The following is a 24,862-nucleotide window of genomic DNA, read 5'->3' as shown; positions in this document are numbered from 1 at the left end:
AAAGCGGCAATATGTGATGACTTGCAATGAGAATGTGTTGAAGAGATGATGCCAAAGGATGCTTTCGGTGGCCGTACCGCATGCTGAGGGGGATGACAAGCTTTGGTATTTGACGACCTGGGGATGAGAACAGGCTGGCATTTCACACATTTCCTTGTTTTGAGCAGAAATTACACTGCAGCTCTGATGGTAAGCAATAGATGGCTATTTCGGGAGCTCATGAGTAACACAATGACCTAATCCACACCCACATGCCAGCAGAGGCATTCATTACGGACTTCAAGGGGAGGTGATCTGTCATTTGCTAGTACACCCAGACATATGCCCCAGGCACTAATTACAGTGTTTTAACTATGATCTTCTATACGTTGAGTTAAACTTTCACAGTGTAATGCTCTTTTCAGCTCTTTTTTTCCTGCAGAGTGGTTCAGTGTGCAACACAGTCTCTTCCAATTACCGATCCTTCTGCCCACTGCCATCTGTGCACAAGTAGAACATGAGCTACCCAACTTGATGAAGGCCTGTGCCTCATGAACAAATATATGTTTATGCTATACTGGCAAAATCTGCAGGAAGCTCTGTATCAACAAAGGAAACAAAGGAAATGTTCTTGGTTTTCATGATTTGTGCAGAAATTGCAGAGGTCAAATGATTGTGCATCCAACCACAAAGTGTCATTCCGCCATGGCATTGCCCCTCCAGTTACCCAGCCTAAAAAACATCACTATTGTTCAAGTGACACCAGATCGCTTTAGCACTCTCTGTTACCCTGCTGCATACCCAGGCCCTGGCTTCCTCCAGTTTAGCTTTGACATTTGTCAATGCTCTGAGATTTATTTCAAGCATCAACTGACATTGTCTGAATTCCCAGGAGGCATTTTCGCAGATAAAATAGGCTGACTTGCTCATCACCCTTGGATGAGTGGAGGCAACCAATCCCAGAGACGCTGACTCACTCAGGGAAGTGTTCCGTGGTCGGTCAGAAACAACAACAGACTATGAGAAGGAATTCAATCAGAGAGTGGCCTGATGATCCTCATTCAGGCTGCCACTTCTGATAAAGCACCTATGCTTTTCACAGCGTCGAGATCTCCCCACCGCAACAGCCTCCTCATCACTGGCACTAAGATAAAGCTAATTCTGCTCTGCCAGTTTAATGCTACTGTAATTCTTATCAAGCTCTTCCCATCAAACCTTCTCTCACAATGAGTCTGATCTTCTCCATGTAAAGTAATTGCTTTACAGTTCATTGCAGAGGGAACACTCTGAAAATGCCGATTTAATCAAAACAAAAGTGCCAACTTTTCTTGTTCTTCTTGGGTCTAAGCTTTTGGAAAGCCGATGCTGTTCTCCAGTCTCGCAGGCATCCTGCAAAACTGCAATATACACATACATTATGGATGAATTACTTCATCAAATAAAAAGCAGGGCATCTTGTAATGAACTGTGAGAGTACTCTTAATCTTTGATGAGGCCTATCTGATGAATAGTTTAATGAGAAGAACTATGGTAAGGCCTGCTGGGTGCTGACAGAGACATCACAGCTCTGATGAGTAAAGCGCAGAAAAATACGTAATGTTTAGAGAGTTTTATGATCTTGTAGTGTTGTTCATTAAACAGCATCAATCTTACAGCTCGTAAACAGCATTAAGTAATACATCTAGTGTAATCCCACCTTAGCCAAGTCTTGAGATATGCACTGTGCAAGCTGTACTCCAGGGCAAAGCATGTAATACATATTAACTAAGGTATATGTACACTGGGGGCTTGGTATTTTCTTCTAGGGGGTCAACGAAGATATCTCGTATTTATTTCCCCAAACTACAGCTGGTGTGTGCTGTTCTACTTGGAAAACCTCTCTCGCTCTGGCACAACAGCATCCTATTGGTAAGCGCGCGCCACAGACCACAGCCAGTGTTTTCCTGCCATCACAAATATGTATTCAGCACTGCAGAACTCGGAGGTTTAGTATTTGGACCTTCTGTGATGTGCTGTTGGCTGCCAAGTGCTGAAGTGATTCAACACCAGGCTGCAGTTACCAAGCTGATAATAATGCATTCAACTTAAAGCCGTTTCCCACAGGGGCATCCTGTGTTTGCTCGCATCAGAGGTCAAAGCATTATACAGTTAGATGTGTCAGTAGTGGTTATGGTGCTCCCTGCTGCTGCAGCGGGATATCACCGGCACACATACAGTACACACACAAGAGGGAGCACACTATGTGGCCAGACACACAGCGAGCAGAGAGAAACTGTAACAAAACTATAGTTTCTTACTGACAATCAGAAAAGTGAGATGCAGTTGGAGAAAGTCAGGCTGCAGTGACTGACCCTCAGTATACATGACTTGACTATGACATTAGTGCAGGGCCACAATTAGCTTAATTTGTTTGTGCAGTACGTGCGAATGACGAATCAGTCAAGCGTAACTGTGAGATGTGAAGATCCGAAATAGAAAGAGTGTCAGACTGACACAGACAGCACACGCACTCTCAGGAACGTCATTTCGCCACAGCAAATGACCTTGGACTGGAACTTTCACAGTATCGAGCTACCTCATCTGCATAAGTAATTCAAGTTGTCGCCTCACATGCTGGTCATTGATTGTAACATGATCAGAGGGATCCGACCGCTTAGCTTGAAGTGGCCTCAGTCATTTATCAGTGCAGGAGTTTGAAACTTGCAAAGTCATTCCACAACATGTCATTATGGATGGGTCCACAATTTATCGACAACAATAAAAAGTCATTTGAATGCTGAAACAGGTTTTGCTGGCTCTTTCCTCCTTTTCATATTGGCCATTAAAGGAACACGTCAACCATAAAATGACAATTTGTTTATCAATTACTCACAGTGTGTTTCCTTGAATTTACGAGGAAAACTTTGTTTTTCTCGTACACCTGAGCGGTGAATGGAGTATCCAAAAAGGGCAAACATTCTTCATGAACTGAAGTAATAGGGAACCATGTTTAACAATAGCAAAATTATATATAAAAGAAAAAAAAAACGTCTGTTGACAAACTCTCACACATCATGTGCAGTATAATCCAAGTCTCATTTATCCAGTCGTATCCTCTGTACTTCCTAAACATGTGCATTGTCCCCAAAAAGTTACAATATAAAACCTACCAGAAGCATGCCCTGAGTGTACCCAGGTACGCTACTCATACGTGCATGAAGTGTTTTTAATTATAAGGTTGCTTGTGTTTGGGAAGTACTAAGCATGTGACTGGATAAATGAGACTTGGGTTATACTAAACAAGCTTTTGTAAGACTTTGCAAATGGATGCTTTAATATAGTTTTGCTTTTGTTTGATACAGACCATGATTACTTTATTTCAAGACTGTTTGCCTTTTTTGGATTCTCGGTTCACCATGGAGGCTTGTATGAAAAGCAGTTTCCTTAACAAATCATGATTACATATGGTAAGTAGCCTAATTGATATACAAATGGTCATTTTGTGGGTGAAGTATGTATGTAAAAAGAGATCTCTTTTTAACGTGCGTCCAGTGTAAGTGATGGGAGATGAACAGCAGTCAGTTAATACGAGCAGAGCTTAATATTAACATTTTTGCTTGCCAGCCATTGTAGCCATGGGTTTTCCAAAGTTACTAGCCATTTAGACGGACTAAAGACTACCAGGCAGACAGACTATAGTCCTCAAACGTCATTGGCTGTGCTTCTTGTTCAGGTCGTCGGTCACTGCTGCACAAAGCAATAAGCCTAACACAAATGGATAAATAAAATGAAGGAGCAAACACTGTGTGCAGTAAGTGTTCATGGGAATTGTAAGACTGCAATGTCACATTACAATAGGTTTATTATTTCAGATGCATTTTGAAAAGTGGCTAGAGAGAATGACTGTGTTACAAGCCACTGTCGAGATCATTTGGATTTGTTGGGTGGGTGCTAATGTCAAGCCCTGAATATGAGGCCTCAGCACTTAGTAAGGCAAATCAAGTGGCTATCTTCCAAAGTTACTGACTTTTTACTACAGATGTCTTTTGTTACTATCCCTCCATTGCAGCTCAAGAGGGAAACGCTGCCCAGGGAAACACAAAGATGACATTTTGCACAAATGACTGTAATGAGGACAGTGGCTTTCATTCAGTATGAACCAGAAGAATTATTATGCAAGCAAAACCTGTTTTAATATTAATATGGGCACCTGGCGTTTGTTTTTTGAAAGACTTTAAAATTGCAAACCGATTCTTTAAAAGACAGCGAGTGCAAATTATAGTACATTTAGAAAAATATCAGGCAAACATTTGTTACCATTTAACTATTAATTAATCTATAAAATACTTTTTATAAAAAATTATGAAAAATGTCCAGAACGAGTTCTGAGGTGACATTTTCTTGAAATAATATGAGACACTTGGGCACCTGGAGCTTGCAAATATTTTGCTACAGAAAATGATCATCACAATAGTCTCCAGTTCATTTCTGTCCATCTACTAATCAATTAAGCGACTGTGTTTCAGCTCAACAAATAAGTGTAGTCTCAAAATGACCATCGATAGGACACAAACTGTGCTCAGCATCATTTGCTGACAGGCTGAGCCCAGTTTGTGACCGCGCACACTGGCACCTCAGAGGCAAATAAAATCAGTTGCCTCCGTGCCCAACTTTGAGCAACATCCTTGTAATTTCCTACTTGCAGGGCAAACTAGATCGTAAGGGAAGTGTTTATCTATAATAACAATCTCCAGCTCCATTTCCTCATGCCTAGTCTCTGCCTCTCTGGCAGGGAGTGCTTCAGAGGACTGACTGGGCAGAGATGGGGGAGGATGTACGCCATCACAGCTCCACACGGCTGTCGTACACTCTATCATTACATTGTTTACAGCATTTGCCTGCTTCACGCCATTGCCTGTGTAGCACTGGGCAGCTATAGTCAGCGTTACCTCAGTGCAAAATTTCCCGTTGCCTGACAGGAAATGAAAACTCTTGTGCCAGCTGGGCTTTACATCTGCTTTTAAGCCGACTTTCCACAACCAGCAAGGCTCTGTTTACACATTTTCAAGGAAGGCTAACCACAAGTATTGGCACTCTGTGTTACTTTACACTTTCTCCTTTGTTCTTTCTGGCAAACGTAACACCAGCAGCAGGTTGAATGCAATCCTAGCGTACACTTCTTGTGTTCTGCCTGCATAGCAAGGTGGGATTTGCCATCAGTTTGAATCACTAGAGCATGCACAAACTGAGATGAGGTGTGAGTAAAAAAAAGAAAAATAAAAAAAGATAGAAGAAAGTTACTCCTGCTTTAAACTGAATTTAATGCACATGAAAAGGAAAACAGAATTGTTAGGTGAGATGCATGTGAAGAATTCAGGCTCATTTAAATAGCTGGAAAGACCTGTCTGGGACTTAATGACAATATCCGTGCATGTGCGGTTCTGGGGATGTGACAGAATCAGGTTAAGAAGATAGAGGGAATAAAACATCATGTCACTTCAGCAGGGTGACTTTCGTAGCAGAGCAGGGCTTCATCTCTGCTTGTGTGAGCCCAAAAGCTAATGTTAGAGCCCTGCTAAGGCTAATGAGTATGCAGTATTATTTTATATCTCCCACAAGAGAGCACAAGCACTTTGTATTTTATCCTTCAAAACATCACTATAGTGCGTTCTGAAATGAAACCCAGGCCGAAGATTAATCAACTTCAAGCACAAGACAAGTCTTATCAGAACTACATAACAACTTATAGTATGAGGACTTCTCACTGTCAATTTCATCTGTGCCCTCATGTTGCGCCGTTCTTCATGAATAAGTCATCAGTCCCCCACTATTCCCCTTTGGCTTATTGCTCGTTCTGCTGCCTCCATGGCCCTGTAGAACCAACTGAAGTGTTTATGGGAGATAAGAGGCAAAGGAGGTCGCAGGCCCAATAACTCCTTTTATCACCCCACGTTCTGCAGCGAGGGCCATTTTATGGGTGAATTTGCTGAAGACGAATTCTTAATTAGAGAAGTTTGTGGACCCAGCATCAGAGGCCTAATGGGGGAATAAAATGAATCACCAAAAGGGCATCTGCAGGATTGCTTGTTGGCCTGCTTTGTTACTGTGTCTTGTAGCGAAGATGAGAAAACAGCCTTGGTTTGTTCTCAAAGCAATATCAATGAAAAGGCTTTTTAAAAACGGGTTTGTGGGGCTTGTTTGGTTAGGTGTGAATGCTGTATTTGTCTAGACAAGTCCGAGTCCTTTCGAAATTAGTTCAGGTTATTGATTTTCTCAGGGGCTTATCTTTATTAAAGGAGCCTACCTTGTCAATGGAATTACTGCCTCAGCCATTAAGGTGAGCTGATTCTATTTCCCATTATTGTAAGTTCCTGCCCAGGAGACTTAAATGGCTTAGGTTAATAGGAACTGCAATGTTTTGTCCGGAGATTATTTTAGGAGTCAACAAGTTTGTCAAATATAATATAAAACTTTACTTTTATCTCCTATACTTTGAAACCAAAAGAACTTTTTATGTCAGTAGGCGACTGGAGGGGGGACACCATTCAACTTCTTTGCAATGAAAATATGTCACACTACATAAGGACACTGAGCCATGAGTTTGAGGAAAAAGGCCTTCAAAAGTTTGTTACACGGTGGCCACAAAGAGCTCACTCCCCTCTTAAACTGGGAGCACATGCTGTATTCCAGGGGCTCTCCGAGGTAAGAAATACACAAAAAGCTTGGGGATACTTTTATTTTGTAGCCAACAATGTAACAAAAACAAGCATACCCTACAACATGGTGCAGGGAGACGAGAAAATATGGTTCATATCGGAAGAACTGCGGCCCGTTAGACAAATGAAGTTAGCCTACAGTTAGCAATGAACTCCATGTGACAATATCCACAAATCTGATTAAAAGGAAAAAAAAGACCTTTGAATATTTTGATCAGTGGATACTTGCATAGTAAATGAATATAAATTGCTGAGAAATGGACACATATTTGGACTTAAGGACTGGTAGGGAGTCACTACTTTTTCCGCGCTAGTAATTCTGAATAAATTATATTTGGTTGCTGATGGTTTCCTTACATTGGACTGAGCGATCAAATTGTGGAGAATGTTTATGACTAGAGTACTGTTGAGAAGTGTTCGCTGCTAGCTTGTCATCCAACACATTCTCACCCCAACCCCGTCACATATTGACGTTGGTCATGGATTTTTCTCGTCCACATACGACGTGCAAGGTACCTTGGGTGCGTTGGTGGTTAACTTCAGCCTGTTAGATGCACTGCTTTCAAAATACACTTCTGTCTTTACAGGACATTTTCCAGCAAACACACATGGTTACGTTTGGCCAACACACTCATGTGCACTCAAAAGCACATGGTTGGGTTTAGAAAAAAAGAACTGGGTTTGGCTTTACAATCATACAGGAAGCAGACATTGGCCTCCTGGGTGAAAGTCAGTGGCTGCTGGACCTCCCACCTGCCCTACTTGAACATTTGCCACTTAACTTACGTTGCTGTCCCGCTGCGTTTCCCCCTGATGCTGCCAGGCGCTGTTACACAATAATGGCGACAGTGTATCATGCCGACGTTAAAGGACAGCTTTTGTCTTTGGTACCTGATGCTGGAAGTCACTGCCCAAGCACCGCTATTTGACAACTTCGGAGTGACACGGGGTTGTGTCATCATGCCTTTACTAGCTTCAAAATTGTATTTGTCATTAGAATTTGACAAAAAGAGTTTCATATAAGACTTTATTTATTTCATATTGGGATGTGAAGAAGGTGGTCCATGAAACAATCCGGCTCCGTCCCCCATGTTAAACACCAATCACCAACTGCCTTTTGTCATTTCGTTCTGGTATCATACAGCGCCACATTTGACAAATATGGACAAGGTGTGATGGAAGGAAACTAGCTCAAATTTTAATCAACCAACTTGGCAGACATGTTGCACCAGACCAGACCAGATAATGACTGGGATCCTGTGTTCCCAGTCGCCTGCATATTAACTGAGAAAAAAACAGAAAATTAATTACTCATTTTCCCAGACCGGGAAGAGAGATCTCATCCTTGCATGATTTTAAAACTCCATAATTATCTCAACTCCAATGCAACAATGTGGCGAGGGTAGATATGTATGAGTTTCCTCCAGCAGACTCCTCAAAGTTGAAGCAGGTTGAGACTGAACTCACTTCACCTCGTTGAGAAAATGCTTTGCTGGGGACCTTCTCAACCTAATTCTGCTTAAAAGCACGGTGAGGAGTGGTAGAGTTCCTGAGGTTAGCCCAAAAGATTCGACAACTAAATATAGCACAAAGTGGAACGCTGGAACATTAGTTGAGAAGTGTGATGCCATACTTCCCTTCCTCGCTAATCAACCCCTGCTGTAAAGCCTAGATTAACCATCTTTCACTTCATTCAGATAGAGGATTGTTTTGGGGTTTGCCTGATTATATCTGTCTCGAGCACACAGCATGCTTCTATTGGTATTTAACAAAGATTAGCTTTAAATTGATGATTAACCTTTGTAATCCTGCGTGCATATTGAAAATGGCTTGCTTGTCTTTACCACAGCCACACAAAAGAGAAGCCGCATTATCGTTCAGGGAAAATTGAGGCTCGGGAAGCAAATGAGGCAGCGTTATCTGCCTGGTGCTTGGCTGGATAATGAAGACGAATCTTCAGACTAGAGAGCCATCTCCTAATAAATCGCAACAGATGACTTCTTTTGCGTTCTTAGCATGCATTTTTTAATAAAACTTCACTGTGACCCTGACAACCAATTGCTGCCCTTATTTTGCAAAGAAGCAGAATTTACTTGTGGGAATGAGTGGTTGCCATTGTTTTGATGGCTGTATTAGGGAGTAATCAGACATTAAATGAGTCATTTCTCCGTATTTAACTCCAACTGGGGAGGTAATGGTTTAATTTGCTGGGCAATGAGTTTTCCCATGTGGAGTGCTCCTTGCATTAAATCACAGGGCGATGCAACTGCATCTGTTGCTCTGGGAACCACCGATGCACAAATACAGCAGCACAAACTTCTCTGAGCAGAAAACAATTCACAGTACCTCTCTGGTGACTTTACCCATTTGAGAAAAAAAATCAAACATACCTTACAGAGTACCAGGGGTTTAAAAAGCAGCAAAGTAGACACAACAACAATGACTTTTTTGCGTTTGACACAAACACAGCAATACATCCCCAACTCATCTGCTGAACACTGAAACTCAGGAACAGGAACTGGGACTGTTGGGGCAGACTATATTTACATTTCTATACATTATATTATGTATTATGTTATACTTTAAGAAGTATTTCACTGCAGGAAAGATGATCTTTTCATCAAACTAGGCTGTCTATGCAGTAGAAAGGCGCACATACTTTTGACATTGGTGCTACATGATCAAAGAAAACAGAGAAAAGGGCAGTGGATTTCGCTTTTGCTCAAGAGGTAGAAAACCTACAAGTTCTAGAATGCACTGCCGCATCGGACCAATAGATGCTCCCGCTGGTGGGTAACATAATGTAGCTTGGCCGTTTTGACACAGGAGACAATATGACAGGCAGCTGGTGACAAACAATCTTGTATCACGTTTATAATTACAAAAAAGCTGGGAGATCTGGCGGCTGGTAAGATGGAGGAAAGTTTCCCACACTTAATTTTAGGGCTGGGTGATCAATTAGATTTTTTTTTTCAATTGAGATTTTGGCTTCCCTTGATTTCATTTGAGGTTATTGAGATCAAATGATTTTGTGTTGTCCACCAACGTTGCTACCGTTTTGTCTTTTATTTTGTAAATCAAGTGCACCCCTTCCCAGTCAATGTGCTCAGCCCATCCCCCCAAACTCCAAACAGAAGTTTCAGCGCGAGCGCAAAACAGTGAGTCACAACATATCCCCTCTCTGGTTGTTTTGAAACTTTGTGGGTAGAACTAGTAAGAAGTAGGGTTGCCAATAAGGCCATGTTTTACACGAAAACGATCCACTGAAAACAGAATCGTTTCTCATTTTCCTTTTGAAAAAAGTTCCGCGTTTAGACGACAACGTTTGGATAACAATCACTGTGCACACAGACCCGGAAAAATGACCAGAAACGATGCAGTATACATGCCAGGCCAGTAGTTGGCGGTGTGACGCTTATGCTTCCTTCTACAGAGTGGCGATGTATAAAGAAACAAAATGGCAATCGCACGAATGTTTATCTGGACGGACGACGAGGTGGAGTTGCTACAGTAAATCTACACTATGGTGGGGAAGCATTGATAAATTCAGTAGGGTGAGCAGCACAAGCAGAGCTCGGGAGTCCGCCATTGTTGTGATGGTCGACTTTCTCAAACCAACTTTTCAAAACGCTGCTGTCATGTAAGCGATCAGCCAAAACGCAACTAAAGTTTATCGTTTTCAGTCGAAATCGTTGTCATATAAATGGGATCTAAGGCACCAATTCCTATATGAGCGGTACTTACCGGACTGAATCATAACGCAGATTTTGGTGTCTCATTTAGGTGTGTAGTGAGAGAGAGAGAGAGAGAGAGAGAGAGAGAGAGAGAGAGAGTGCAAGTGAGAGCAGGGAGAGCAAATATGTGTGTGTCTGTGGTGGTGACAGTGAGGCTGCAGTGACCTCAGCAGTGAAAATGAAGATAAACAACTCCTCAAGACAAAAAGACAAGTTCTTGGATCGGCACATCATCACTATCGGATGATATTAGCTTTAAAATTGACTATCGGAATTGGCCAGCATGCTGATAATATAAGTCCATCATTGTTATCGGCCAATATCAACTTTAAAATGAACTATCAGAATTGCTCAACATGATTTTTTCTATTTTGCACAGTGAATGAATATTGCATGCATTGAAAAGCATTGTATTTCATGCCTCTATCTGCAGGTGGGCCATCACGATAACAGCATGCATGTATAATATGATGTTAATTCCACTGCAGAGGAGACTCAATGGTCACACAATTTGGTAAGGAAAAAAGTGGATACACTGATATTGGTATTGGTTATCAGTTAACGTCCAAATAAGTTGTTAAATATCTGCATATTGGATATCAGCAAAAAATCCAATATCGTTTATCCATTACCAGTTCCCATGTCTTGCTTGCCACCTGCTGATTAAAGTGATGGGAGTGAGCCCTGAAGTTAGCGAGCTAAGTAAGCCTCCCATTGGAATCTAACTCAGCTAACTTAAGGTGGACTGTTAAGGTGGATCAGCTTTTCTCATTGTTGTGACAATCTCAGCCGCTCTATAATATAAAGGAGACATGTCTGACTGCTGAGTATCTCCTGATTTAAGGAGACAATTATTGATTCCAACTCAAATTTTATTTTGCTGTTCTTAGAACTGTAACTGTTACGTGGTGTTAAATTATTGTGTTGAATTCTCCTTAAATTGCTGTGGTTTCATGATCAATTAGAATAATCATAACTACCCACATTGTAATGATGAAAAGCTGATTGAAAATCAGCAGGGTATCCCTTTAATTTGAATTGAGGGGAAGCTTTTATGGTAGTTCAAGTGCTAAATTTTTCAAATAAATTGTCAGTTCAATTCAATTTTAATTATACAGCCCAGTATCACAGATCACAATTTGCCTTCTATCTGTATTTGATTAATCTGATCATTGCCTGAAGCCCAATAATATTACATTTTAGCATGGAAGACAATATAAAATATTCACATTTAAGAAACTGGAACCAGTGAACTTTTATCATATTTGCCTATATCATATCATAATGAATAACATGTATTAAAATGCTAATTTTCTGTCAATAAATAAATCGATTCATCACCTAATTGTTTCTGCTCTTAATATATTTCATGTGAGCTTTTATATGTAACCATTTACTCTCACTCGTGTACTTCCTTTCAAAGCTATAAGCCAGGAAACCTGAGCTCACTTTCAGTGCTATCGCGGACACAATGGCCAAAACCACCTTCTCTGTACTTTTACATATAGTGATGAAATGAGGACGGTGTATTATTCTTTGAAACCTTGGGAGCTGACATCAAATGCCATACCTAATCCCCACTGTGCTCCAGACCTCTGGAGCAGATCACAGCCCACTTGATCTGCCTTGTAATCCTATTGCAGTTTATTAAGGGGATATGATGTAAAGAGGAAGCCGTGTGATGAAAACTCATTCTGAAGGTGAGGGCCAAAATCTGTCCGATTCTTAGCAGGGTGAGCTTTCCCCAAGTTATCTTTTTAACTGGGACAGTCTTTATCACACTCCCACTCTTTGAACCAACAAAAAGATCTCATCAAATATAAAGATAGAGTGTAAAAACTGCCCCCTGTGACACTTAGATATGAGCAAATATGTAGCAAAGCCCCAGTGGCAAAGGTATTTCAAATAATGGAATATGCATGCACACATAAATTGAACATGTGTTTTGTGTGCATGAAGTATTGACCTGACACTGAAAGGACTAGTGAGTAATCTGCAGTGATACATGAATAGAGGAGCAAAGGTTTGAACAAATGCACTGTATATGAATTATCCTGTTCTAATTCAACATACTGGGAACAACACAGAGAGAAACCTTTAGCTTTTTAAATACAAATCGTTTCCACATCATTTTAGACTGCGTATTATTCACTGGCATTTGCTTAAATCTCAATTAGGAGATAATGTAGCTTTTTTGGCTTGTTTGCCTGGTTGATAAAAAAAACGAAAGCAAACATGAAAATATTCATCGTTATCCTCTTACACCCAATTTATCGCTGCTCATAATTATTAACTGGTCAAACAATAAACACTCGATGCTAAACATGCTGAACATCTGCTACACACATACTGTAGATTTGTGGCAACAACCAATGATATAATTACAAGATTAGAGTGAGTAAACAAATATGCTATCAACTGAAATGAGAAAGAAATAAACAAATCTGAAAAAAAATAACATGAATGAATCAAAAGGAAGCTAATCTAAATGTCTCCGATATCTGACTGAGTTTCAAATTATGGTTTCATTACCACATCCATGCTGATTATATCTTTATATCCCCAGACAATAATACAGCGCACTGTCACAAACACTTCAGTAAGTAATACAGAGCAGACTATAACACCCATAACAAATGTGATACACAAAAACAAGCACAAAAAGTATCATTAATCAGTTATTAAAACTCTGTGATAATGGAATGTAGGTCAAATGACGGGGCCATCTCATTAGAGAACAGGCATCTACGCTGCACTTCACACCAAACCCCCAAAATATAACTTTCACTACCATGACAAAGAAAAGAACAAATCATCACATTTGAGAAGATTGAAACAGAAAACTCACTAATCCAATAAATGATTATTATCTGGATAATTAATCCAGTTAAACTCAATATTATATTGTAAGTTGTTGTTGCTGAAATTTCGTGCTTCTTCACATACTGTATATAGGATCCACAATACAGTATTAGCAACATACTTAAATGATGATATAATGCAATTTTAAATATTATGCAATATGCTGAGTATTGCGATAAAATATATTGCGATATATGTTGATTTATTACTTTTTCAACTGTAAAATCTGTCCTCAAAGGAAAACTTTGGCAACATCTGTTTATCTAATAAGTTTTCAGTCTGTTCATCTCATTCAGCCATTTTTTTTGTTGTTGCCGCAAAATGTATCTAGTGGCACATTATATTATTCTAGTAGGCTATCTAAAGTTTAATTTGTATTTGTAATATTAATTATTTATATAAATATAAAAAAACATACATAGCACTGTGAGACGATATATTGCCACGCAGAAATATCGTGATATTATGTTGTATTGATCCCCCCCAACCCTCTAGTGGACAAAACAGATTTCACTATACTGTATTCTAATACAGTGCTGGTTACTTGAGCAGAAAAAATAACCATAGCGTTCAATGAACAGCTATGACACATTGTTGTATTTGTTGTATTTACAACTAGGGCTGTGTGATGTGGAGAAAATCAAATATTAGATATTTCTGACCAAATACATCAACATCAAATATTGCTACAGAATTGTAGTGTTGACTACTAACTATTTACAGGATAAAATTTTTGAGAAATAATCATCAGAAATGTGGATACAATGACTAAGTGAGAAAAGGCAAGTAATAGAACAGTCTGGTAAGTTCAGAAAATGACATCACCTTACTGTAACACAGCCTTTAAAACCAGGGAAAGACACTTAGGATATTACAGGATCCAAAGTCTAAGACAGTATGTAGTCTCATACCATGATATCTATATAATACCAATATGTAGCCTAGCCCTAAATACAGTTAGAGACCATCCTGCTATGGGATCACACCAGCCATGAGAAACAAATGAGGGTCACGGGCATAAGGGGGGCAGCAGTAGCTCAGTCCATAAGGACTTGGGTTGGGAACCAGAGGGTCACCTGTTCAAGTCCCCATCCGGACCAAATATGGAGCGTGGACTGGTAACGTTAGCTGGAGAGGCACCAGTTCACCTCCTGGGCACTGCCGAGGTGCCCCTGAGCAAGGCACCGAACCCCCCAACCGCTCGGAGCGTCTGTCATGGGCAGCCCCCTCACTCTGACACCTCTCCACTTAGTGCATATATAGGTCCAGTTTGTGCGTGTGTGTAATTGACAACGGAGTGAAAAAATTTAATTTCCCCTCAGGGGATTAATAAAGTATATATATATATATATATAAATTAAAGCATGTACTTTGTTGGACCTACTCACCTCTTAAGTTGTACCTGTACCTCATTTTGCACAGTTGCGACACTATCATGATGACAAAAATCTGTCTACAGACAGACCTGGCAAAGTATTCAAAACTGCCTCTCACTACAATAGGCGTCTGCATGACCACATTTTGACATACACACACAGACTCACAAGGTGAAAACAATATCATCCCTACTGTCATGGTTGATATTTAGTATTTAGTATGATATTTATGACGGTATATTAGTTTTGCATCGCATAGTACTGTTGGACTGCAACCTAAAACTGAACAATGCCTGTCCCAATTTCCTAAAGCACATGATGAGACCAGCAGTCCAAAACGTCAAAATATTTAATTTGCCATCATACTATATGACAAAGAAAACATCCTACAAATCTGAGAAATGGGACCAGTATTTGTTTGACATTTTTACTCACAAAATGATTAATTAAAATGATCAAAATAGGTGCTAAATAATTTCACAGGAATTATAATTATCAAAATAGTTGCTTGATAATTTAAGAGGAATTATAATTATCAAAATAGTTGCTTAATAATTTTCAATGACCACCTCTCTGATGCGGGTCAGCTTTAATAGTGGTAGGGTGGTGTTTGTGCCAGGGTTTTAGTTTTAACTGCATGACAGTGTACTGCGTCTCTGTTCACTCTTTGTGTAACCCTGGATATCTGCTGAATCACTTTATGAAAAGTAAAATAGTTACTAAAACAGGAAAAGAGGTCACGGAGTTCCTGGAAATGGCAGAGGGAGGAAAGATTCATGTTTTATTCTCTTCAGTAAGGTGACACTCGAGTGTGAGGATGGGATGTGATAAGCAGCACTATCCTCGTTGTACCAGGAAGCAGAAGCGTTTGTGTGAAATGTGGTCACTAACAATGTTACCCTTAATGGTTTATCCTATAACACACATCATTACATGGAGCAAACCCTTGATTTTAAGGTGCAGTTTTAACGCTGACTATCTTAAGATCAGACACACATATGTGTATATGTATATATAATTCAGTAACCGTGCTATGTGTCAGCTCTCTAACTGTAACCAAAAAGGAGGAAATCTAAGACAGAGGAATGGCATATTTCAAAGTTCAATTTCAAGTTTCAGATAAGCAGTATTCCCCCATGAGATGGGAAAAAGAGAGGAGCTCGTCTGGGCATTCTCCCTCCCAGAAACCAAGATGAACAGTCTCATTCAGCACTGTGGACAGCTCCCTGCACAGCCTCAGGAGACGGCTGCTAAACCCTTCGACAGTAAGCATGACTGAGACATCATTAACACTGGTCAGATAGCTTTCTGTGGAGACTACTCTGTGCCTAGCACTTATCCATGTGTGTGGGCGGGGTCTTTGTTAAATTCTTACTAACTTTAAGCAATGCATCTATTTGTAAAACACATTTTTGTACACTGCTTCAGCAATGGTTAATTTTCATTAAAGGCATAACGAGGGCTGAAAGATTTGATCTGAAGGACACCACAAGGTCGTTATTTTCATCTCCCGTGAGCTTAACTCGGAAATCAAAGCACAGATTGTCTGTGCTGCCTTTGTTAGGTGTGTGACCTTCCCACAATAAATCTAAATCAATGTTTCTAAAGATCAAATTTTATATTTGGACAAACCCAGATCTTCGCCTTGAGAAAAAATGTCAAATGTTGCTCCTGGTGGTGGCAAGAGCGCGAGCCAGGAGGAGCGACCAATGCTTGACATTTTGTTCTCATGAGTATTCATCTGCTCCTTTAATTACTACCATTGATGTGTAAAAGAGAAGGCAAAGCAGACAAAAGAGAGAAATGGCTTCAGCGGCCTCGTAAAATAAAGCTGAATTAGCATCGCCCTACCTGTAGTTCTTTTCCAAATGACTGACAAACACTTGATCTCTTTTTAATGAGGAACCAGCGGTTGGTTTCAATATGCAAAACATCCATAAAGCTGTCCCTCTTCATCCCCGATTATCTTAAAATCTCCACGCTAATGGGAAAAGGCCTTGATCCAGTGAAATCATTTCATTAAAATGTTACTTAAGTATTCTGCTCTCAGGCCACCAGAAAGATTAGTAAGATATTTCACAATCAGAAACCAGTGGAAATCTCGTATCACTATCGCTTCCTCAGCCTCAAAAAAAAAAAAAAAAAAAAAAGGTGCACACACCCACACAAAATAAACTGATACATATGGTGGAGCAGAAGCATCTGAATCAAAACAAATCTCACAGCACATGACGAGGTCGCGATCTCTCTGAAGCGACAGATACTATTAATTTGACAAATATGACAAGACATGGGTGTGATCTAAAAACCATAAGGACGTATGATACACGATCACCAATAATGAGGGATGTGCCTGACATGTGCCTACTCATGTGAGGCAGGCAGAGAACAAAGGTAATGAATAAATAACTGATGATGAGTCTATTTCATAACACCCAGCGATGATGGCTGCGTCAGGCTTTCTTGAACCTCTTGATGAGAAGGTGGCCCGTGAAATGTGTTCACTAGAAGGTGTCGCCACTCCCGCTGCCCCCTCTATCCCCCGCACTCCTATTATTTCAGAATGGCGGTAAATTAAGCAGGGAAAAGCCTGTTGTGTGATTCTCTCATCAGATTCTTCCTGCCTTTAATAAGGCTTTCCCAGAGGCTGAGTTCAGACTCAGAGGCTTTTGATGATGAAGACGCAGCTCCCAAGTGCCTGGCATTGACAGCTTCAATGCTGCTTTTTAATACTCTGCTGTTGGTGCACAAGGTGTGTATCAGCCCCTGAGATATGGCGTACAGCATATGGACCAAGGTGGCTCTTTGCACCATGGATCGCCGCCTGCTGCACACTCATGAATTATGGAATTCGGCACAAATATGCAAATCTGGGCATTAGCCTAGTTATGCCCCTGTACTGTAAGTTACAGTGACTTATCTATTATGTATGAAGCAAGGATGGGAGTGAAGAGGTCCTGGCAGCCAGCTTCACGGCCCCTCTCTCAGTTGCTCACTTTCACATCATGAAAAAGCATGAATAGCAGGGGAGGTAGCTTCAAAACGCTAGCTTTCTGCCGCTCGGCATCTCCGAAGACTTGGAAGAATTAGAGTTTGCTTCCATGCTCAATTGCCAAGCTACTTAAAATAACAATGGCTTCCACCGGATTTGGAAGCCTGGAAGATACGTAGGGGAATAAGCATGAAGTTGTTGCTAATCCTCCAATTTCCCCCCACAAGGCTGATATGAAATGCTAGTCTGATCAGTAATCAGTCCACGGGGGAGGCAGACAGGAGATCCAGCCAACTCTACAGGCACACACACAAAAATCAGCCTCTGTATGACATTACCATCATAATGCTGGATGAGTAATTGTACTCGCGTAACCTAATCATAGCGGTGTAAATATCCAAAATCAAGAAGCCAGAAAAAGTGAAAACCCACGAGGTCAAACAGCTCAGTTGTGAAGTCATACACATATTCTGCTCAGGCCAGGACTGTAATGAATACGTCCTGCCACTCTGACACGAACAGAGCCATCATTAGCTTGGATCAAAGTCAATCACTAAGCACATGACAGCTGACAACTTCTATTTTACAAGGTGCCCAGGAAATGATGATACCTAGTCCTCCTGAACCCTGTCGCTATAGTAACAACAGGAAGCCACTCCTTCACAGTGTCCCATAGTCAGCAGCCCTGCTTCATTCTGAGAAGAGATAGTTACTTAAGTTGAACTGAAAGTTTATTTCTCCTCTGTTTTTTGTGTCAGGAAATATAAAATAATAATACTCCAGCTATTGTGCACAATTTGCTTTTTTTTTTTCAAAAGAGGATAAGACTTTTTTTTTGGACAAAATTATGGAAAAAGTGTTTCAGCTTCAGGGCTCTGAATGTGCTGACATAGAACCAGCATCGATATGAGATGTGCTGCCAATCCTGTTGTAGGTTTTTTCCCCTGTTTTTAACAAGCACACACACACTATCAGTGGTTATCATTTGGGACGATTCATCGAGCTGTTAGGTTTAGGATTTAGGATTTTATAAGGACCCTCATTAGCCGATGCAGAACATCAGCTACTCTTCCTGTGGTCCACACTAAACATAAAAAAACATGACAACAGCAAAAGTGCACCAACAGGAGGGGCAAACCATGAAAACATTTGGGGCTTCCCCAAAAAACTGTGAAAACAGGGGCCCCTATTGGCCCCTAATACAGGCACACTGTCAAATAACAACTTTAAATCCCCTTAAACCTCCTGCAAAGGCACTATAAGAGCACTGCCACTGCCCCAAAAACCGCCTAAGTAGGGTGCAGAGAGAGAGACAGAGTCAGTGACAGTGACAGTGAGGGCGAAGCAGTATGAAGTTAAGCGTAGTCGAAGTTCATGGTCACTTGCTGATTAAAGTAAAGAGGGTTAGTCCCAAAGATGGTGAGCAAAGTTAGCCTCCCATTGGAATCTTACAAGGCTCAATTAAGGTAGACTGTTAAGGTGGACCAGTTATTCCCATTGTAGTGACAATGTCAGCCACTCTGAAAAAGGTGATGGAGAAATGTCTGGCTACTAAGTCTTGGTAGGGATACAAGTATTGACCCCAACGCAAAATGTGTTTCTCACTTCCAGCTCACAGAAACGTATCTCAGTACAGTACTGTGTGTTGCTTTGATTGTGTTCTAGTGTTATCAACTGCGTGGTGACCTCCAGTGGCATGCCTGGTGGGGTAGGTGTGTGCGGTAGAGCTGAATGTGAGTTGAATAAACTATTTGGAATTTTCAGTACACTAATGTTTCTGACAAAAGCAAAGCATGATGCTGCCAGCTTCTCCTCAGCCTCCAACCAGGAGAGACTGACACGCATTTTGTTAATGTTGGACCATGGTGTGTATTGATGGGCAAGATGAACTGCTTCTTTCTGAGTCAGCTGCAATTTCCCTAGATCTTTCTTTGTAGCACCTGATCATTTCATTAAGCAACAGCCGAGATAAGACCAGAGTCTGCAGTACTTGTGTGGTCAAGTGTAGTGTTAATAAAGCAGAGCGGCTCTTTTAACAGACATTTTCCTCCCCAGTTTTTACAACAAGAGAATCTATATGCCCCGTCCAGTTTACAATCAAACATAACACCAAGATGATCTATTTCTTCTACCTGCTCAATGGTTATATTGTTTATCTTTAAATTCATGTGGGGTTTAGAGCTAAAGGACCAATCTGTTGGCTACAAAATACGATGCTCTTTGTCTTTGATGTATGTTATATGATATATGAAGACAAGTTTCTTGCTAAAAACCCACTGTCTGCAACTCTTTGCTGAGTGTTGGACACAAAGCCTTTTCAATTGCAAGATGAAGATCATTACACAAGGCAGAAAAAAGGAAGGGGCCAAGTGAACTTCCCTGTGGGATTCCACACTCCACACCTCTGGCATCTGAAAAGCTTATATTAAAGAAAACTCGTTGTGTTCTATGTGTGTGTTATCCATGATAGGACAGAAGGATCAAAACCATTACACATGCACTTTTTCAATGATAATTTTTGTTATCAAATTTACATTCCACTCCCACAGTGGAAGTTAGCAAGCCAGGCTGATTGACTTCCAGTCCAAAAACAGGAGCTAGACAGTCTAGCTTGCTAACATTCTCACTGATTCCCACAAGTTGGAACTTTTTGTTCATACTATTTAAACACATGCTGAATCATTGGCAGCTCCCCCATACTCAGTGATTGGTTTGTCTCATATTATACAAAATAATTAGGCTAGTTAGCATTAGCTGTCTTTCTGTCATGAGTTTGAAAGTTATTATGACCAATAACCAGACTGTCAACACTCTACAGTAACCTGCAGTCCTGTAACTTCAGTACGCCTACTCTGTATTTTACTCTGGGATTCGAATCATGCTTTCTCTATGGGAAGAGCAACCTAGGGGGCAATTCATCATTCATTATCTACCACAGAGGAATCTGAAAGGGCACTTTTGCGGTGACGTGTTGGGTTTTTTTTTTTTTTGCTTTCTTTTTAACATTGTGGCACCAAGGGAGGCAGCCCACCCCCGAGTCCATGAGTGTGCCTGTGTGTCTGTTTGCGTTACAGCAATTTTACCAGCTATTTTTGGTGCCTGCCTACCAGATATTGCATGTGTTGCTTGTGTAAGCTGGAACGACCCCTGAAATACATAAATATAAGTGGCAGTAACAGTAATTGCAGTATTGACGAATAAGTAGAGATGCCCTCAATCATTTTTTGTTTCTTTTTTTTCCGACAATACCGGCAGTCGATTGTCTATTAGCCATATCAGCCAATACCCATTCTTTTTTTGTTGTTTTGATTTGTTATAGCAGCTGGTATTGTTTTATTACAGTAACAGTCAGTTTGACTGGGATCTCCACCAGGTCTCAGCGTAAACTACGCTCTACACAAAGAAATACAATTAGTATTTTTTTTTTCTACGGCTCTACAGTATGAAGTAAAGAATTCCAAAAGTCAGTCTCATTGGTTTCTTATTCTGTCAACAACAGGTGTGTGCTTCATCCATTTAATCAACAGACAAGTACAAAGAGGAGTAATGCAACGTAGTAGCCTGCAGTGGATCAAGAAAGACAACTGAAATACGTAATGTTATCTCTCTACCCCTCCTTTTGCGTATCAGTGCATGATATGTGGGGACAGCGGGAGGTTGCCTCTTGCTGCAGGAGTGGGAGTTTAGCTGTAGAAATGAGTAAAACAGCGTACCTACTGTTCGCTTTCCAGCTTCAGCCTCCAGACCGCGGTCAAAAAGAATGGGGAGATGTTTTGTTTCTTACAGGACGGGAGTCTGCACTCACAGCGGAGCTAACCGCGTCACTCCACTGTGCTGGTGTTGAGGAGCAGCAGCATTTATTAGCGCACAAACTTTAAACTGCACTGCATTTTCACTTGATATCTTCACCACAAAACCTAAAATCTCAGCTACTCCGATCACTCTCTTTTTCTCTATCACACACTCCTTACGCATTTACACACAGACTACTGGTTCTGCTATTGTCCAAATGACCTCTTATAATTCTACAGAGTTAAAACAGATAGAAAAGCCAAGTAGTCACTGGTTTGCTAGTCACTGATACCCTTCCTAACACATATAATTTGCAACTAGAAAGCATTATTCTTGATCTCCCAATGCATTTTTATATTTTTACTGAATACCGGATGATAACGAATGGCAGCTGATCGATCTGGGCATCTCTACATATAAGCATACAAGTCAAAACAAACTCAGGGGATCTGATTTCTCAACAAAACTGAATTATAATTGGCCCTTCAAACAGAAACTGAGGCCTTGAGACTGCATTATGCACATTTTACAGCCCAAAACTTCTCAGGAAGAGAAGAGAACAAAATTAAACCAAGGCAATCACCTTTATAATCACCATCCTTTAATTCATCAAACATGCCCTCATCAAATACCAAGCCCACTCTATTATTTTCCAAGAAAAGAAAATGCACTTTTGTTGTTCTTCTCCTCCACCCCCCATCTTTGTTCAAGTGGAGCCAACTGGATAAACTCCATCAAACAAAACATAATAACAGGAAATTGTACACAAGAAACAGTTTTTCCCTCCTCCTCTTCCTCCCTGTTCTTTCCTTCCCACATTAAAACTCTCCTGACATTATAGTACAACATCCACTGACCCTGTAGATTTGTTCAGTCATAAATCACTGAGACACCTTGAGTTTTCTTTGGGGATTTAGAAATCATAACACTTCCCTGGACCGCCATCGTCTTTACAGCCAGGCTCATAAACACTTTCGGGAAAATCCCACAGAACATCCAGCAGGCTGCTTTCTATCTAACTTCACAATTACTCACACATTTGGTTCCAGGACAAGCAAACGCAAACACAATATCTGTCCCAGTTAAGCTACAGAGAAACAGTCATGCCATTCATGTTGATTAGTCGGGTATGAAAATAATGAAGGCGACGCTCATTTCATATTGACCTTTTGCCCTGTGCTGTCAGTCTGTATCCCCCTATTCTATCCAGTTTAATTTCTCACTACAGGAGTTGTCTTTTATGCATTCATTGTGTTACATTTATTTATTTGCCACTTTTAACACATCCACCCTTTGATTAAAAGTGTATTGCATATACGACTTTTGCTCACATATAACATATGTTTAACACAGATCTATAATTTTCAAGATTTTTAACATCATGTGCCACAATGAGAGTAAAAAAGGCAATTACTCCAGTAAATTTCATAACAACTTAGCCTGCTGAGTGCTCTTTAAAAATAGCTACAGTGTGTTACTCTTTAACATACACTAAATACAGCACCTCTCAGTGTAATGAGCAGCCTACACCCATATAGTAATTGTGAGAATATTAACACCCACACCCTCACTTTTTGGAGCCGGGTTGCTAGGGGCTGCCTAAAGACTTAAAAAGAATGGCACTATTTTAAATACCCACCAATTAAAGCCCACTTTTAAACATGGGATGCAGCTGCTACTAAGAAACAGTGTGTTTCATTTGAATTTCATCAGAGAACTTATTCCAGTCAAACATCCAGGGGCGAAATCTTCATCTTTAGGCATGGGTGGAGGGTAGGGGTAACCGGGTTAGGGGTTTAGTTAGAACTCTAAAACACACACACACACACACACACACACACACACACATCAAAATCCTATTTGTATCCTTATGTTCACACCTGGCACACAGTTTGAAAAGGTTTTGTAAAAAAAAAAAATGGAAACACGTGTTATTTTTCTGTATTTGTAGTATTAACTTTTCAAACTTTACAAATTTCCATTTTTTACACATATGTGAGGGTGGGGGCGATGTCACCCCCTGTCTCCTGTGGAGTTTACACATTTGCAAACACCGCTGTATGCCTTTGAGAAATGCTGCAGCCAGAAGCACCAGCTCACATAAGCCAACACCCACATGCTCATAATTAAAGGTGAATTGCACAGCCTGTGGCAATTTGCATCCTGTGACGTGAGTACATGGCTGCTGGAATTTCACCAGACAGGTCTGATAGCAGAAACAGGAGAAGTGCATTGTGTCTTTCCACCGAGAACAGGAAAGAATTGGAAATTGCCATTAGTTGCATTTGTCTACCCTTTGACTTGAGCTTCACATCACATACACAGCGACACCTTCCAGTTTTTATCCACCAGTACTAAAAGTAGAACTTCTGTAAATGTCTGAGCTTGCTGTTATTTGAATCTAATTTAAACACACTAACTTAATACAATTTAGCCCAAACTTTTAATGCATTAAAAGTGTCAATGTGGAGTTGATGTTATATGGTGTAACCCACGGGATCTAGATTGTTCTCTGGGGGGGCTTATAAAGCTAATTTATTGGATGTAGCATTTTAATTAGTTTGATCAATACTCTATTACAGAGGATTTAAATGTGATCTGCAGGGAACAGGCAACTCATTGCACATGAATGAATGATCATGTTTCAAAATGTCAGAGATTCCGTTTGCTGCCGGGCGATCCTGGATTTATTCCAGCTTAATAATTGATAAATTTATCGCCCGTGAATTCAAAAGCATTAAACATCCTTTTTGTCAAACGCTGGAGGTTCAAGTGTTGCAGAGAAGCATGTGTGTGAGCCGCCGTGTCACACAGGTGCATTTCACACAGGGAAAGTATAGAGGGAATGTGGAAAGGAAATCTGGTTACCTCGCACGGGGGGTTCTGGGAGGATCTCTGCGCGCCTCTCGGGTTTGGGTTGATCTCAGGAGCGGAGGATGAGGATGATGCTGAGCCGCGGAGCGCACTTTTGCGCACTGCCGGTCCACATGGAAGAAAAGCGTCCGTCTCTCCTCTCGGCCACTCTCATCACTGATTCATTTGAAAGCAGACACCAGGAGGGAACGGAGTCCTTGTTTATTCAGAGCGGATAACTCGACTCCGTCTCCGGCTCACGCAGACGAGCCTGTGTGTAGAAACGCGGGGAGAGTTGTGCCCAAGCCCGCTGCTTTGCGTAGCAGACTGGAGGGAGCGGGGAGGAGCCGTCTGCCGTCAGATGATCAGGGCAAGGTGCTCTCCTCACTGATACTCTGCAATCCCCAGCCTTAGCAGAGCTGCAGTCCATACTTTAACACAATAATCCCGATCTAATCACCTGCTTTCAGCAGGAAAGGCTACTTACACTGTCACTTATACTGGCTATATTATGCATGTGCAGAGAGTAGGCTCTGTGTGGCCAGGTGATAAGTATTTATTATTTCAGCTTCATATTCT

At 40.8% G+C, this 24,862-nt stretch overlaps 1 protein-coding gene across 1 annotated transcript in view; it reads right to left on the bottom strand.

Annotated features, from left to right (window-relative positions):
* The window catches only part of hs3st1l1 (heparan sulfate (glucosamine) 3-O-sulfotransferase 1-like1), a 34,087-nt gene extending 9,477 nt beyond the window's left edge, over nucleotides 1-24,610 (bottom strand). Inside the window, exon 1 of the mRNA XM_049600574.1 lies at nucleotides 24,299-24,610. The gene's annotated coding sequence lies outside the window, so the exon portion shown is untranslated. The remainder of the gene's footprint in view (nucleotides 1-24,298) is intronic.
* Between the last annotated feature and the right edge of the window lie 252 nt (nucleotides 24,611-24,862).

The sequence above is a fragment of the Epinephelus fuscoguttatus genome, linkage group LG16, assembly GCF_011397635.1.
Source record: "Epinephelus fuscoguttatus linkage group LG16, E.fuscoguttatus.final_Chr_v1".
Taxonomy (NCBI): Eukaryota; Metazoa; Chordata; class Actinopteri; order Perciformes; family Serranidae; genus Epinephelus; species Epinephelus fuscoguttatus.
Note: the sequence above shows the minus strand (reverse complement) of the source record. Positions and strands in the feature narration are given on the sequence as shown.